We start from the raw sequence: 14,987 nt of genomic DNA, 5'->3' as shown, positions 1-14,987 counted from the left end.
TCATACTATAGGTTAACATTTCTTGAAGATATGAAGGTTTGGGTTAATATAACGTGACATTTTCATACTATACATTAATATTTCTTGAAAGTATGGAACCTTGGATTAATATTTCGTGAAATTTTGATAATATAGGTTGATATTTTTTGAAAATATGAAGGTTTGGGTTTATATTTCGTGCTCTTTTCATATGATAGGTTAATATTTCTTGAAATTATGAAGTTTTGGATTAATATTTCTGGAAATTTTCATACTTTAGATTAATATTTCTTGAAATTATGAAGTTTTGGATAATATTTAGTGAAATTTTGATACTACAGGTTAACACTTCTTGAAAATATGGAGGTTTGTGTTAATATTTCCTGAAATTTTCATACTATAGGTTAATATTTCTGGAAATATGAAATTTTGGGTTTAATATTTCGTGAAATTTTCATACTTAAGTTTAATATTACATGCAAATATGAAGTTTTGGGTTAATATATCGTGAAATTTTTATAGTTTAGGTTAATATTTCTTAGAAATATAAAGATTTTGATTAATATTTTGTGAAATTTTCATACTTTAGATTAAAACTACTTGAAAATATGAAGGTTTCTGTTAATATTTCTTGAAATATTCATACTATAGATTAATATTTCTTGAAAATATCAAGATTTGGGGTATAATTTCGTTAAATTTTCATACCATAAGTTAATATTTCTTGTAAATATGAAGGTATGTGTTAATATTTCGTGAAAAATTCATAACCATAGGTTAGTATTTCTTGAAAATTGAAGGTTTGGGTTAATATTTCGTGAACGTTTCATACTATAGGTTAATATTTCTTGAAAATATGAAGCTTTGGGTTAATATTTCGTGAAATTTTCATACTATAGATTAATATTTCTTGAAAGTATTAAGCTTTGGGTTAATATTTCGTGAAATTTTGGGCTTTAGCAGTACCAATGGCGAGCGTTAGCTATAGCAGAGACACCCATTAGCAGGACCACTGACGAGCGTTTGCAGCACCACTGACGCGTCTTAGCTGTGATTACTGACGAGCGTTAGCCGAACCAATGTCGCGCGATAGCAGGATCACAACACCACTGACGAGCATTAGGACAATCACTGACTCGCGTTGGCAACATCACAGACAAGCGTTAGCAGAACCACTGGGGCGCGTTAGCAGCTCCAATGACTAATATCAGTTGAAACATTGACTAGCGTTGTCAGGACCACTGACAAGCGTCAGCAGAACTGACGAGCGTTAACTGGACCACTGACGAGCTTTGGCTGGACAACTGGGGAGCGTTTGCTGGACCACTGACGAGCGTTAGATAGACCACTGACGAGAGTTAGCTGAACCACTAACGAGCGTTAGATAGACCACTGACGAGCGTTAGCTGGACCACAGACGAGCGTTAGATAGACCACTGACGAGCGTTAGCTGGACCACAGACGAGCGTTAGCTGGACCACTGACGAGCGTTAGATGAACCACTGCCGAGCGTTATCAGCACCACTGACAAGTGTTAACTGGACTACTGAGGGCTTTAGCAGAACCACTGACAAGCGTTAGCAGCACCACTGACAAGTGTTCGCTGCACTACTGAGGTGCGTTAGCGGAACCACTGATGCGATGTAGCAGGTTGGGTTAATATTTCGTGAAATTTTCATACTATAGGTTAATATTTCTTGAAAATATGAAGGTTTGGGTTAATATTTCGTGACATTTTCATACTATAGTTTAATTTTTGTGGAAAATATGAAGTTTTGGGTTAACATTTCGTGAAATTTTCATACTATAGGTTAACATTTCTGAAAAATATGAAGTTTTGAGTTAATATTTCGTGAAATTTTCATTCAGCGGTTCCCACACTTTTTCAGCCACGGAGCCCTTTTTGAAGCAAAAGTTTCTCGTGGAGCCCCAAGAAATCTTTACTTTTTAGTTTTATCTGTCTACGTTGTATGAAGCATATTTTACACTATACATAAACGTATGTATAGATAAATATATTTATGTATATATATGTATATATATATTAATAATAAAGTAAACAATAGTTAAAAAGTACTGGATATGATTTATTTAAATCTACAAAATGATATTAACAAGTAGTTAAGATATTTAAAAAAATGTTACAATGTTACATGTACACCCGAAGTTAAATTGAATGTGCCTGTTTCTTGCGACAGAGTTTGTCAATGTCAGGTGTCCTAGAAGTCAGTTGAAGACGTATTTCGTCTTCTGTGTCCAAACAAGTTCGATATTTTGTTTTTGTAGCCGTGTAGCCTTCCTCGAAGAGGTCGTTTCACTGAGGTACACAGTATCAAAAGGCAGTGAGAGAAATTTAACTTTTGAACTTACAGTAATATCAAAAGATCCTGCCCTAACTTAGCCCAACATTCGGGAAATGGTTTGCTTTTAAATTATGCCTGACAGTGGCTGTTCGAAACCATGTCTATAAGGACCTCATATCTGAAGCAGTGAGGGCTGCTGGTTTTGACATCACTGGAAATGGATCTACAATCCACTCATATTTATTTAGAATCGATTCCTGAGTGTTCCTTTGAAAGTATGAATACATATTTTGAAGCAAATTGTCAAGGTGTTCTTTCATTATTCCTATGAATGAGACATTCATTATTATGTTATTTTCTTCTATAAAGTTTGAAGTCAATGAGAAAAGTAAGATCCTTATTTTCGACTCTTTCTATGTAGAACGGTGTCTTTTTCTTCAGTGAGAATTTCGTCATTAGCATCGAATATACTGAATTCATTTTTGAAAAATGTCGGCTAAGTAACATAATTTGTACAACCATTCCTGATCATTCAAATAATCTGCTATCAAACTGTTCTGGTAATTCAAAAGTGAAGAAACTTCCGTTCGAAGTTCATGTAATCGGGACAACGCTTTACCGCGCGACAACCATCGCACTTCTGTGTGTAATATTACTAACAATGACTCGTGTATACTACTCATATCTTCACACAGGATTTTTAGTAGTCTACACTGCGAAGGTCGTGCCTTAACAAAGTTGACCATTTTGACGGCGTTGTCTAGTACCTGCTTTAATAACGCTGGCATTTTTTCGTTGCGAGGGCGTGTTGGTGTAGTACACAGTGACTACTTGTTCAATTTTTTAAACTTTCTTCATCCTTGTAACAGTGCCAGCAACTGGACCTACCATGACCTTTGCGCCATCTGTGCACACGTCAATGCAATTATCCCACGGTATCGAGTTTGCAGTGAAGAAGAAAAAATTTCAGTACCGCTTGTAGAGGATGGCAAGGGTTGCAGAACAAAATATTTCATGAAAGAACCTGAAAATTCATACCGCACAAACATCATTAACATAGCTAATCCGGCAAAGACCGTGGATTTGTCAAGTTGTACCGGTAACGAAAATTTCGTTTAACTGATACGGGAAATAATGATATTTTTTACGTATTTTCATAGATTCTGGATTCGCTTATGCAGTGTTATTTGATAAGGACACACTGGTAATCAAGTTTGCAGTTTTCTCGTCCACCATGCAGTTCACTACCTTCACTAATAGTGGTTTCATAAGAGTTTCAACAAGGATGAGGTTTACCACCAAGAGTCTGATCATGACTAACCAAGTACGACGTTTTCAGTGCTTTCTCGTTGTTTGTTTTTACACGAGGTAAAATTTTGTCTCCACTGCATGGAGTTCGTCACTTTTTCTTTCGAAGTAGTCTGCAGTTTAATTTGTGAATTTTTGAATTGAGAAATGCCGTCTAAGCTTGGCAGGAAACATAGAACTATTGGGAAAAACTTTGTTACATATCACAGACTGTGGACGTTCATCAACAAACTCAGTGCATCCCATGTCCAAATATAAATCACAATGAAAAACATATCACTTTTAATGTATTTCATAAAATCAATGAACACTGTATTATTGACCTAATATGTGTGTTTTACCATTAAGTATAAATCACAATATTTTCGTTTGTTACTTTCAATACCTCTACACTGGGCACCGTAGATTCTCAGACAGGATCATGTTCAACATATTCCGAACTCAATTCCCAGGAATTCGCACTATCTTCTTTGAAGTAAGGTTATAGCTGTTGTTATCTCCCTTTGACTGAGCACTGGTTGATGTCTAATGACTCTTAGGTCTTAGGGAGCCCGTCTTAAGCCACAGCTCAAGTTCAACGAAAGTTTACTTAACACATCTGCTACCAAATAAACATGCAAGTATACAGTATATATATTTTTTTAGGTAACGCAACAGTCAATAGATTGTAGATTCCACGTACCATGAATAACAAACGCTGCCTGCCCAGTATATAAAAAATAAAATAAATTTCGAGAATCATTGAGTACTTGGCAAGCAAGAAAGATCGAGATAGTTCCAGTGACGAGTAGATCTAATATTAATGCTTCCATGTAGCAAGAAGAGTGCAAACTATTTTCTCAGAAAGTATTTTTCGCTTGATGAAAGTAGTTTCCGTTTTCCCCGCTAGAGACTAGATGGAATTAGCAATTTTTATCATCTTAATAACTTCCGCGGACGGAGCCCCTGAGAATCATTCGCGGAGCCCTAAAGGGCTCCGCGGAGCACACTTTGGGAACCTAACGTTTAGGTTAATATTTCTTTAAAATATGAAGTTCTGGATAATATTTAGTTAAAGTTTCATACTTTAGTTTAATGTTTCTTGAAAATATGAGGGTTTGGGTTAATAATTCGTGAAATTTTCATACTATAGGTCAATATTTCTTGAAAATATGAAGGTTTGGGTTAATTTTTCGTGAAATTTCCGTACTTTATATTAATATTTCTTGAAAATATGAAGGTTTGTGTTAATATTTCGTGAAATTTTCATAATATAGTTTAATATTTCTCAAAATATCAATGTTTGGGTTAATGTTTCATGAAATTTTCGTACTACATGTTAATATTTCTTGAAAATATGAAGGATTGGGTTAATGTTTCGTTAAATTTTCATGCTATAGGTTAATATCTATGGAAAATATGAAACTTTGGGTTAATATTCCGTGAAATTTTCATACTACAGCTACATATTTTTTGGAAATATAATGGTTTGGGTTAATATTTCGTGAAAATTTCATACTATAGGTTAATATTTCTGGGACATATGAAGGTTACGCTTAATAATTCGTGAAATTTTCAACGATTGTGTCAATATTTCTTGAAAATATGAAGATTTTGCTTAGTACTTCGTAAAATTTTCATATTATAGGTTAATATTTCTTGAAAATATGAAGGTTTGGCTTAATATTTCGTGAAATTTTCATACTTTAGGTAAATAATTCTTGGAAATATGAAGGTTTGGGTTAATATTTCACGAAATTTTCATACTACAGGTTAATATTTCTTGGACAAATTAAGGTTTGGGTTAATATTTCGTGAAATTTTCATACCATAGGTTAATATTTCTTGAAATATGAAGGTTTGGTTAATATTTCGTGAAATATTCATACTATAGGCTAATATTTCTTGAAAATATGAAGATTTGGGTTAATAATTCGTGAAATTTTTATCGATGAGGTTTAATATTTCTTGAAAATATAAAGATATGGGTTAATATTTCCTGAAATTTTTATGCTATAGATTAATATTATTTGAAGATATGAAGATTTTGCTTAATCTTAAAATTTTCATACTAAAGGTTAATATTTCTTGAAAATATGAAGGTTTGGGTTAATATTTCGTGAAATTTTCATACTATAGGTTAATATTTCTTGGAAAAATGTTGGTTTGGGTTAATGTTTCGTGAAATTTTCATACTATAGGTTAATATTTCTTGAAAATATGAAGATTTAGGTTTATAATTCGTGAAATTTTCATCGATTAGGTTTAATATTTTTTGAAAATATGAAGGTTTCGGTTAATATTTCGTGAAATCTTCATATTATAGGTTAATATTGAGCCGTTCCTACAACCACGGCCGTTTACCTAGTACGTCACTTCATCCGTGAGAGCGCTCTGAGACGTCATGGAATAGATAGCGCTATCAATCCCTTCATTTGTTCTTTCCAAATAACCCTATTGGCCGGGTCATTACGTCCCACGAGGATAGTGGGGGAGAGAGTTTACCTGTTTTAACGGAGATTCACGGAACGTCACTTGGGTTCCGGTACGCGGCAGATACACTTAACAAGACTTAGGCTCTCGTACGCGGGAGATATTCGGAAACTATTGGGTCAGATTCAAGCTCTCGTACGCGACCGAAACATTTAACAAGACTTAGCATTTTAGTACGCGGATGATATAGACAACGTGACTCGGGCTTTGTACGTGCTGGAGATAGATCAGTGGAGTAGTTAAATTGCGTCGTGTGTGTTTGGGATTTTAGTGGATCGTAGTTTGAAATATCGCTTGCTAGTGATACGTCTTGGGGGCAAGTTTTAGTATTTGCATCGAGTAACATATTTGTGAGATATATGTGTTTGAGGTAAATTGTATTGGGAATTATGTAAGGAGATATGATTTGAAATGTGAGTTCATGTTCCGAGACGGTTAGAGTGATAAGGCAGCGATTACGGTCTCACGTATGGTTTTAGTGTTTTCCCTGCTCCATTTTGATTGTCGCTTTCCTTCGCCGCTATTTTGTTATCATATGCGTCGAGTTTTGTTGCTATTTAAATGATCCTTGACATTGGAATCATCGTCCGTTACTTATTACGTGCATCTGTCTCCATCCCTCTCTCTCTCCGTTGGGTATTCATTTGGTAAAGTGCAGAGATTTGTGTTAGTGCTATTTGCACAGATTATGTGAGCAATATGTGCAATGGGTAATGTATAGTGATCTGTCATGTAATGCCTTATGCTGGGTAGAGATTGTCTCTTATTGAGTGTACATGTATTTTTAGTTTGGTTAGTCAGACTGAGTGGTATCTATGGTCGAATGGATCATATATTAAGTTAATGTGCTGGCTGGGTGTTGTGTTTAGATTCATACTCAGATAGTTAATGTATAGCCTTGTGATACTTACATGATTTACATATCCTGGGGATATCATTTCAGATTAGTTAGTCCTATTTTCACTTATCTATTTCATGTTTATTGTTATTTCATTTTTCATTTATGTACATTGTTACTTATTATTGTTAATTATATTTGTTTCACAAATTCACATTATTCATTCTAAATGTCTTCCACTGCGCACACCCAATCCTTTCAATGTGCCGTCTACCTGGCGAAATCAGCCAATATAAGAAAGATAAAGAGGAGTGGATGATCGTACCACCTCCCCTCACAATACTTCTTGAAAATATGAAGGTTTGGGTTAATATTTCGTGAAATTTTCATACTTTAGGTTAATTTTTTCTTGAAAATTTGAAGATTTTTGTTAATATTTCGTGAAATTTTTATGCTATAAATGAATATGTCTTGAAAATATATTAATGTTTGTGTTAATATTTCGTGGAATATTCATACTATAGGTTAATATTTCTTGAAAATATGAAGATTTGGGTTAAAATGTCGTGAAATTTTCATACTTTAGATTAATAATTCTTGAAAATATGAAGTTTTGGGTTAATATTTCGTGAAATTGTCATAGTTCAGGTTAATATTTCTTGAAAATATGAAGTTTTGGGTTAATATTTCGTGAAAGTTTCATACTTTAGGTTAATAATTCTTGAAAATATGAAGTTTTGTGTTAATATTTCGTGAAATTTTCAAACTGTATGTTAATATTTCTTCAAAATATGAAGATTTGGGTAAATATTTCGTTAAATTTTCTTACTATATGGTAATACTTCTTGTAAATATGATTGCTCGGGTTAATATTTCGTGAAATTTCATACTATAGGTTAATGTTTCGTGAAAATATTAAGTTCTGGGTTAATATTTCGTCAACTTTTCATTCAATAGATTAATATTTCTTGAACATATGTAGGTTTGTATTAATATTTCGTGAAATTTTCATAATATAGGCTAATATTTCATGAAAATATGAAGGTTTGGATTAATATTTCGTGAAATTTTCATACTACAAGTTAATATTTCTTGAAAATATGAAGACACACACACGTTACACACTCGATAGTCACGACACACACACGACTCACACCCAACACACACGCGACACACATGCGACACACATGCGACGCACATGCGACACACACGACACACACGCGACACACATACGACACACACGCGACACACACGCGACACACACACGACACACACACGACACACATGCAACATACACACGACACACACGCGACATACACGTGACACACACACCCAACACACACGCGACACACAACCGACACACGCAACACACGCGACACACAAGACACACGCGCGACACACACGACACACACCCGACACACCCATCACACACCCGGCACATACGCGATACACATCTGACACACACGCAACACACACACCCAACACACGCGACACACCCGACACATACGCGACAAACACGACACACGCGCGACACACATGACACACACTCGACACACACGCAACACACACGCAACACACACCCGACACACACGTGACACACACAACACACACCCAACACACACACAACACACACGCGACGCACACACAACACACACACACACACAAACACCCGACACACACGCGACACACACACACACACACAACACACACCCGACACACACGCCTGACACGCACGCGACACACCAGACACATACGCGACACACATCTGACACACACTCGACACACCCGACACATACGCGACACACAAAACACACACCCGACACACGCGACACACATACGACACACACCCGACATTGTCGACCTGGTTGGCGAGTTGGTATAGCGCTGGCCTTCTATTCCCAAGGTTGCGGGTTCGATCCCGGGCTAGGTCGATGGCATTTAAGTGTGCTTAAATGCGACAGGCTCATGTCAGTAGATTTACTGGCATGTAAAAGAACTCCTGCGGGACAAAATTCCGGCACATCCGGCGACGCTGATATGACCTCTGCAGTTGCGAGCGTCGTTAAATAAAACATAACATTTAACACACCCGACACACACGCAACACATACCCGACACACACGCGACGCACATGCGACACACACACGACACACACCCGACACACACACGACACACCCGCGATGCACATACGACACACCCGTCACAGACACGACACACACGCGACGCACATGCGACACACACACGACCCACACGCGACACACACACGACACACCCGTCACAGACACGACACACACCCGACACACACACGCGACGCATATGCGACACACACACGACACACACACGACACACACGCGACGCACATGCGACACACACACACACACACACACGATACACACGACACAAGACACACACAACAAGGGTCCTGTAGGTTACCACTAGCGCAGCCGGCTATCCTTTGTTTGTTGGAAGCGAGTGGATAAACAAATTAACCTGTCTCATGGGTCCAAGGTTTCCGCGATCGTGAAATTGCATTGGACACATGATAGGGTTAGTAGGATTATTCTCTTCACTTCAATCAGTTGTTCTGTTTCGAGAGACATTGCACCTGAACGTGAAGGTTAAGTTGAAAACAGTAAATTACAGTACTACATAACTGGACCTAGAATATAATTGCATGACACAGTACTGTATTTTCTTTTTTCGGTTTTATTTACTATAGTTCAAACTTGCAAAGATTTTACTGTAGTACTGTATACTGTATTTAGAATTAAACTACAGTAATACATTTCATTTAAAGCGTGAAGTGATACATAATGCATAATTTACTTTTAGATTGGGGAGCCTCCCTCCCAATAAAGGACACCTCCCAGATACAGACAGATTGTTACGTCCCTTCGATGCCCGTAAATGAGAGGTTTCACTGTATATGTAGGCCTATTCGTTTTCTGTGCGACAAATCTGAAGGACAGTAGTTATGTTATTTACTTATGAACTGAAGGATATATATATATAGAAGTTGGAAATAAAATTTGAAAATTTTTGTATCGTTATACTCGAAACTATGTTCCTGCAAGTATCAAGACTTTACGTTTATTCTCTGATTTTTGTCCTGGACAGAACAAGACCCTTACTGTCATTTGTTTCTGTTTATTACTCACTGAATCTCTAAATCTGAAAATTTTGTTCATTGTTTTCTTGGTAGAGGACATTCGCTCTTTCATTGCGATAGAACATTTGGCCTTACAAAACGTGTAATTTTATGTTTGCAAAAATAAAAGTAAAGTAATCTGAGGTGCTAATTTATTAACCAATTCTTAAATATAATTGAAGGAAACGAAGTACAATACATTCATTTATTTCTGTATGATTGTAATGATTATAATGTTGTCTAATCTGTTTAGTATTGTGTCCACTTATTATTTCAGAGATTTGAATACAACTTTATGTTTGAAAAAATGATTATAAAGTAATATGACGTGCCAATTTATTGTCCGTTACTTTCATGTAGAATTAAAAGGAACTAACTACAATGCATTAATTTATTTTCCTACAGTAAGAAACAAAATTAAAATTTACATTCCATTTTTAACATCAATGACGCAGTATATACCACTCTGAAAAATAAAATAAACATAAAAATTAAAAAGCTAACTTTGCGACACTCTTTTTTTTTTCGATTTACCGAAAACCACACAAAGTGTAGTTAGTTCCTTTCACGACTCATCAATTCATCTATTTAATCTTCAGCGTTCTCTTAAAAATTCCTCAAACGTTGACGCAACTGTGTAAAATATTTCCTGATACCGCAGACAACTATGAATAGGCTACAAAGGATTCTCGGCCCACACTCTTGAAGACATATTCTACGTAGCGTGTGTCTCCGGCATTGGATCGCCACTCTTTTAAATCAAATTTCGTCATTTATTGTGGCTTCCCAATTTTTTCGATCACGATTCTGGGAGGATCCTATTTCAAACCGTATTCATTTGAAAAATATTTTGCATATAGCCAGAAATGGAACCTGATTCCTCCTGGTTCATTGACAAGCCAACTATTTGACCAATCAATTTTCAGTTTCTGAATGATATACAGTATTATTATCTAAAATAAATATAGCAGATAATGAATAAATGAATAATTAATAAACAGGTAATAGATCAATAAATTGATAAGAAAAGAGCACAATATGATCAAACAGGAGGATTAATAATGGACAAGTAAACAAAACTCCCTAATGAATAATGATTATTATTACCAGATGCTAGATAAAAAATACCTATACTAAGAGTAGTTACATCTATCTTTTAAGACTTGTGATTAATCATTAATTAATTATGGTATCTTTATTTTTCATATTGATAAGATGGAAGGATATTTATGGGGCTGTACTAGAACGAAAGTGGGAATAATATTTTTATATTAGCAATGTTCTACTGTACAAAACTAAGTTGAATTAATGTATTAACCCCTTGCACGCTTGGCACAAATAAATTATCTTCTGACCTCCGTTGTCTTCTATCGCATTACACTTCATTTTGTGGCCACCTATCACGCAATACCTAACTAATATGCCTCAAGCTGTCTTGAATTTAACCTATTCTTCATTTTATCTGTTAGTAAGCCTACATGACTTTGTTTTACTTTTGGCACATTATCTATATATATAATTTGAACTGGTAATGGAAATTACGGGAAAACGGCGGAAAGGATTTTAATAAATGACCCCTCATTTTGAAGCTTGGAACTCAAAGTTTTTCAGAAAAATAGTAGTTTTCAGTGAAATGTCAATTTTCCTACATCATTTTCCTGTTTTCTAAAATCCGTCTTTCGTCAGTTTTGAGAACTAATTGCATTTCAGTATAAAAAAACACACACACTACAATAAACAATAGGTTATTACACGAAGGCCATGACCTACAGGATTGCTGATATCTTTAGAGCTCAAATTCAATTGGTTATTAAATCTTCAAGACTTACTAAAATAATTTACAGATCTGATTCTGCGGTGTATATTCTGAGCACATGTGTGTATTGGATATTAAAATCTACAAAAATTGAGATGGTTTGATGACATTATTACTATTAGAAATTAAATATTATCACAGTCTAGTATATACAGTCGCCAAGCTTGGGGTGATTTTTTGCATTTCTCACGATAGTTGCTAGCCGCTTGCAGCGCTGTGTGTACTAGGAACAATAGACTGTGTCACTACCATCGTGATCTAATACAGGCCGTAAGGCAGACCATGTGACTCGCTTAACCCGATCACGAAGGGCGGCGTTTCAACCATATAAATTAATTGTAATGCATAAAAAGTAACATATATTTCTATAAAATGTAGTGTAATTGCATTAATAAAATTTAAAACAATGATTAGGAGACACTTCAGACATAATTCCTTGCGAGTTAAGGTGTAATATTAGTTTTGGTGTGAAAATTACGTTGTTCGTATGTGTAATAGACCTACCTGCCTTTATTTGGATTAAATATTGCGAAATTATTGTACATTCATTTATGCACGATTCAATAATTTTCAGTTGCACCGCACGAATATTTAGATATGTTGAAATTATAGGTTACGTTTACTGTCCCAGTTGCCCCTTTCTGTCTAATTTTAGAGGTCTCCAATGCCCTGCCATTCATATGGAAATATTATAGGTTATGTTTACTATATCTTATATTCCTAAATTCGCAATTATACATTATAATTAAGCATAATGTCAGGTATGATACTCCGCACATTCAATTTGTCTGTATTTTAATACTACAATTGAGTATTGAATTATTGTATTTATCTACTACCTAAGAGACGAAGTAACAATCGTACGTACACTAATTTCATAAGTGTGGTATGATAAATTTTCTGTCTTTATCAAGGAAGGTAGATATGCTATATTAAAATCACAATATAAATTCTTTTTTATTAAACCTCAAAATAGCTTCCATTCTAAACTTAAAATATTGATGCGAAAAGATTATGTTAACATGTAAAATTCTCTTCACATTAAAATAATACAGTTTTGTAATTATTTCTGCAACATATTATCCAACAAGAAGTAAACGGAACTTATGGACACATTACACTAAATAAAACTTAGCTATGATACGAAATAAAGTTATAACATAATAATTCATTGAGCTCCATATACTGAAATAGAAAACCCGAACATATATTACGGCCGGTCTAGATCGAAAAGGCATTGACTGTGCCATATTTCGCATTGTTGTGAAAAGTTGTGTAAACTGTGAAATGTTCGTTATCGGTTGTAATAACTGTAAATGGCTGAAATACAATAATTTGAGTAATAATATGGGACAAGGAGACGTTTGTTGCACTATAAATTGTAAGAAAAAGAGGTCAGAGTTATCCTTCCGAAAGATCCAGGAAGGTGAGTTTATAAAATATAATATATACTTTATGACAATAATATATAAACCTTATGTATTTCGTATTTTAATAGTGGAAGGAAGGTGTTAATTTTTCAGAAGAACACGATATCAAAAGTACAATATATTTTATCGTCTGCTAGGAAAAGAGTCTGTGATGAGGCGATAGTAGCGATCCTGGTGGTGAGCAACTGTCTATGGATGCATATTTCAACTGTCTATGTTTGCATATTTAGTAAGTATCGAGCTTCGTAACTGTATATACTAAACTGTGATATTATTATAGTTAATGCCACGATGTGACTATTTTTTCATTAATTATACATATTAATGCTATATTCATGATATGAAAGTGAAACTTTAGGGGTCATATATGTATATTTAGAGAATATCTTAAATTAGATCTTTATTCTTATAATTTACTGAGTGGCGGCTATATATTATATATACCACGTAAGATAATTTTGTTATTACAAATCAAATATTTTTATAGTTATTAATCAAGTGGGGTTGGGTCCTTTTCATATAATGGCGGTATGGTGTGGATATTTATATGCGTCATTCTCTTTAGTATTGGCTCGAGAGAGCGCAGAAATTACAGTTCCTAAGGAAAGACCAAAAGGTATTAATTACTGATAAAATAAGAAGCCTTCAAAATGTTGTAGTCTCCCGATCATTTCACCAAGATCTCTTAGCAGGATAAAATGATTTTACCCTCTACATGCAGCAGCTATACCAAGAAGCTATGTCTATTATTCGAAAGCATAGCAAACATGACATTTTTTTAACACCTACATTCCACAATGACCTGAAATAGCTATTGCTTTACTCCCACATGAAAAACCCACTGATCGTCCTGACATTGTTACTTGCGATTTCGAAACTCAAAACCTGAAGGTGGATAGGTTCAAGAAAAACTATTTGGCATAAAAAACCATTCCAAGGAAGTATGTTTCATTATTACGGAAGAAAATAACTTTCAAAATGTGCTTCATTGCAAAAAAAATCTGAAAAATTTGTAGCTGAAATTCTATAAACTTAGTTTGCAGCATTTGCTGCACAAGTCACTAGTTTTTTTATTTAATTAACAGTAAAATAAATGCATTTTCTTATTCTTAAGTTACTGAAATTAGTTTTGATTTTTATTAGAATGGTGGAATACGCTTGGTTACTCATTATCTACATCAATAGCCCCAATGCGTCTGTGTCACTCTATGACACTCTTAACCAGTTCCGTTTTGTGTCACATGCCTCTTGACAGGACTTTTCGAGTGCCGGACGCAGGAAGATCCGACTCCCTCGTATTCTTCGAAGATGTCCCTGTTTTAAGAACTTATTAAACATTTTGCATCCTGCAAATCTAGTCTTTCAGGTGAAGCTCCCTGTAAAGCAGATTTGAATAATTTCAAGGGAAAAATTGTTCCGGGGCCGGGTATCGATCCCGGGACCTCTGGTTGAAAGTACCAGCGCTCTACCACTGAGCTACCCGGGAACTCCACCCGACACCGTCTCAACTTTTCCCTTTATATCCACACAACTCGCGTGGGCTGACGAAACGCCAGAGACCCACCAACGAGTGCACACAACCTCTGTGTGACTTGGAATTGTGGTTTTCTGTTAACGTACACAGTAACGTATATATTATGCAAATCTAGTCTTTCAGGTGAAGCTCCCTGTAAAGCAGATTTGAATAATTTCA

The 14,987-nt window shown here is 35.2% G+C and overlaps 1 non-coding gene across 1 annotated transcript; it reads right to left on the bottom strand.

The window, feature by feature from the left end:
• Nucleotides 1-14,708: 14,708 nt before the first annotated feature.
• TRNAK-UUU (transfer RNA lysine (anticodon UUU)) lies at nucleotides 14,709-14,780 on the bottom strand. The gene has a single exon. It is a non-coding gene; the product is annotated as a tRNA-Lys (tRNA).
• Between the last annotated feature and the right edge of the window lie 207 nt (nucleotides 14,781-14,987).

The sequence above is a fragment of the Periplaneta americana genome, chromosome 16 (assembly GCF_040183065.1).
Source record: "Periplaneta americana isolate PAMFEO1 chromosome 16, P.americana_PAMFEO1_priV1, whole genome shotgun sequence".
NCBI classification, from domain to species: domain Eukaryota; kingdom Metazoa; phylum Arthropoda; class Insecta; order Blattodea; family Blattidae; genus Periplaneta; species Periplaneta americana.
The sequence above is the reverse complement of the archived record's forward strand: the minus strand, read 5'-3'. Positions and strand labels throughout refer to the sequence as shown.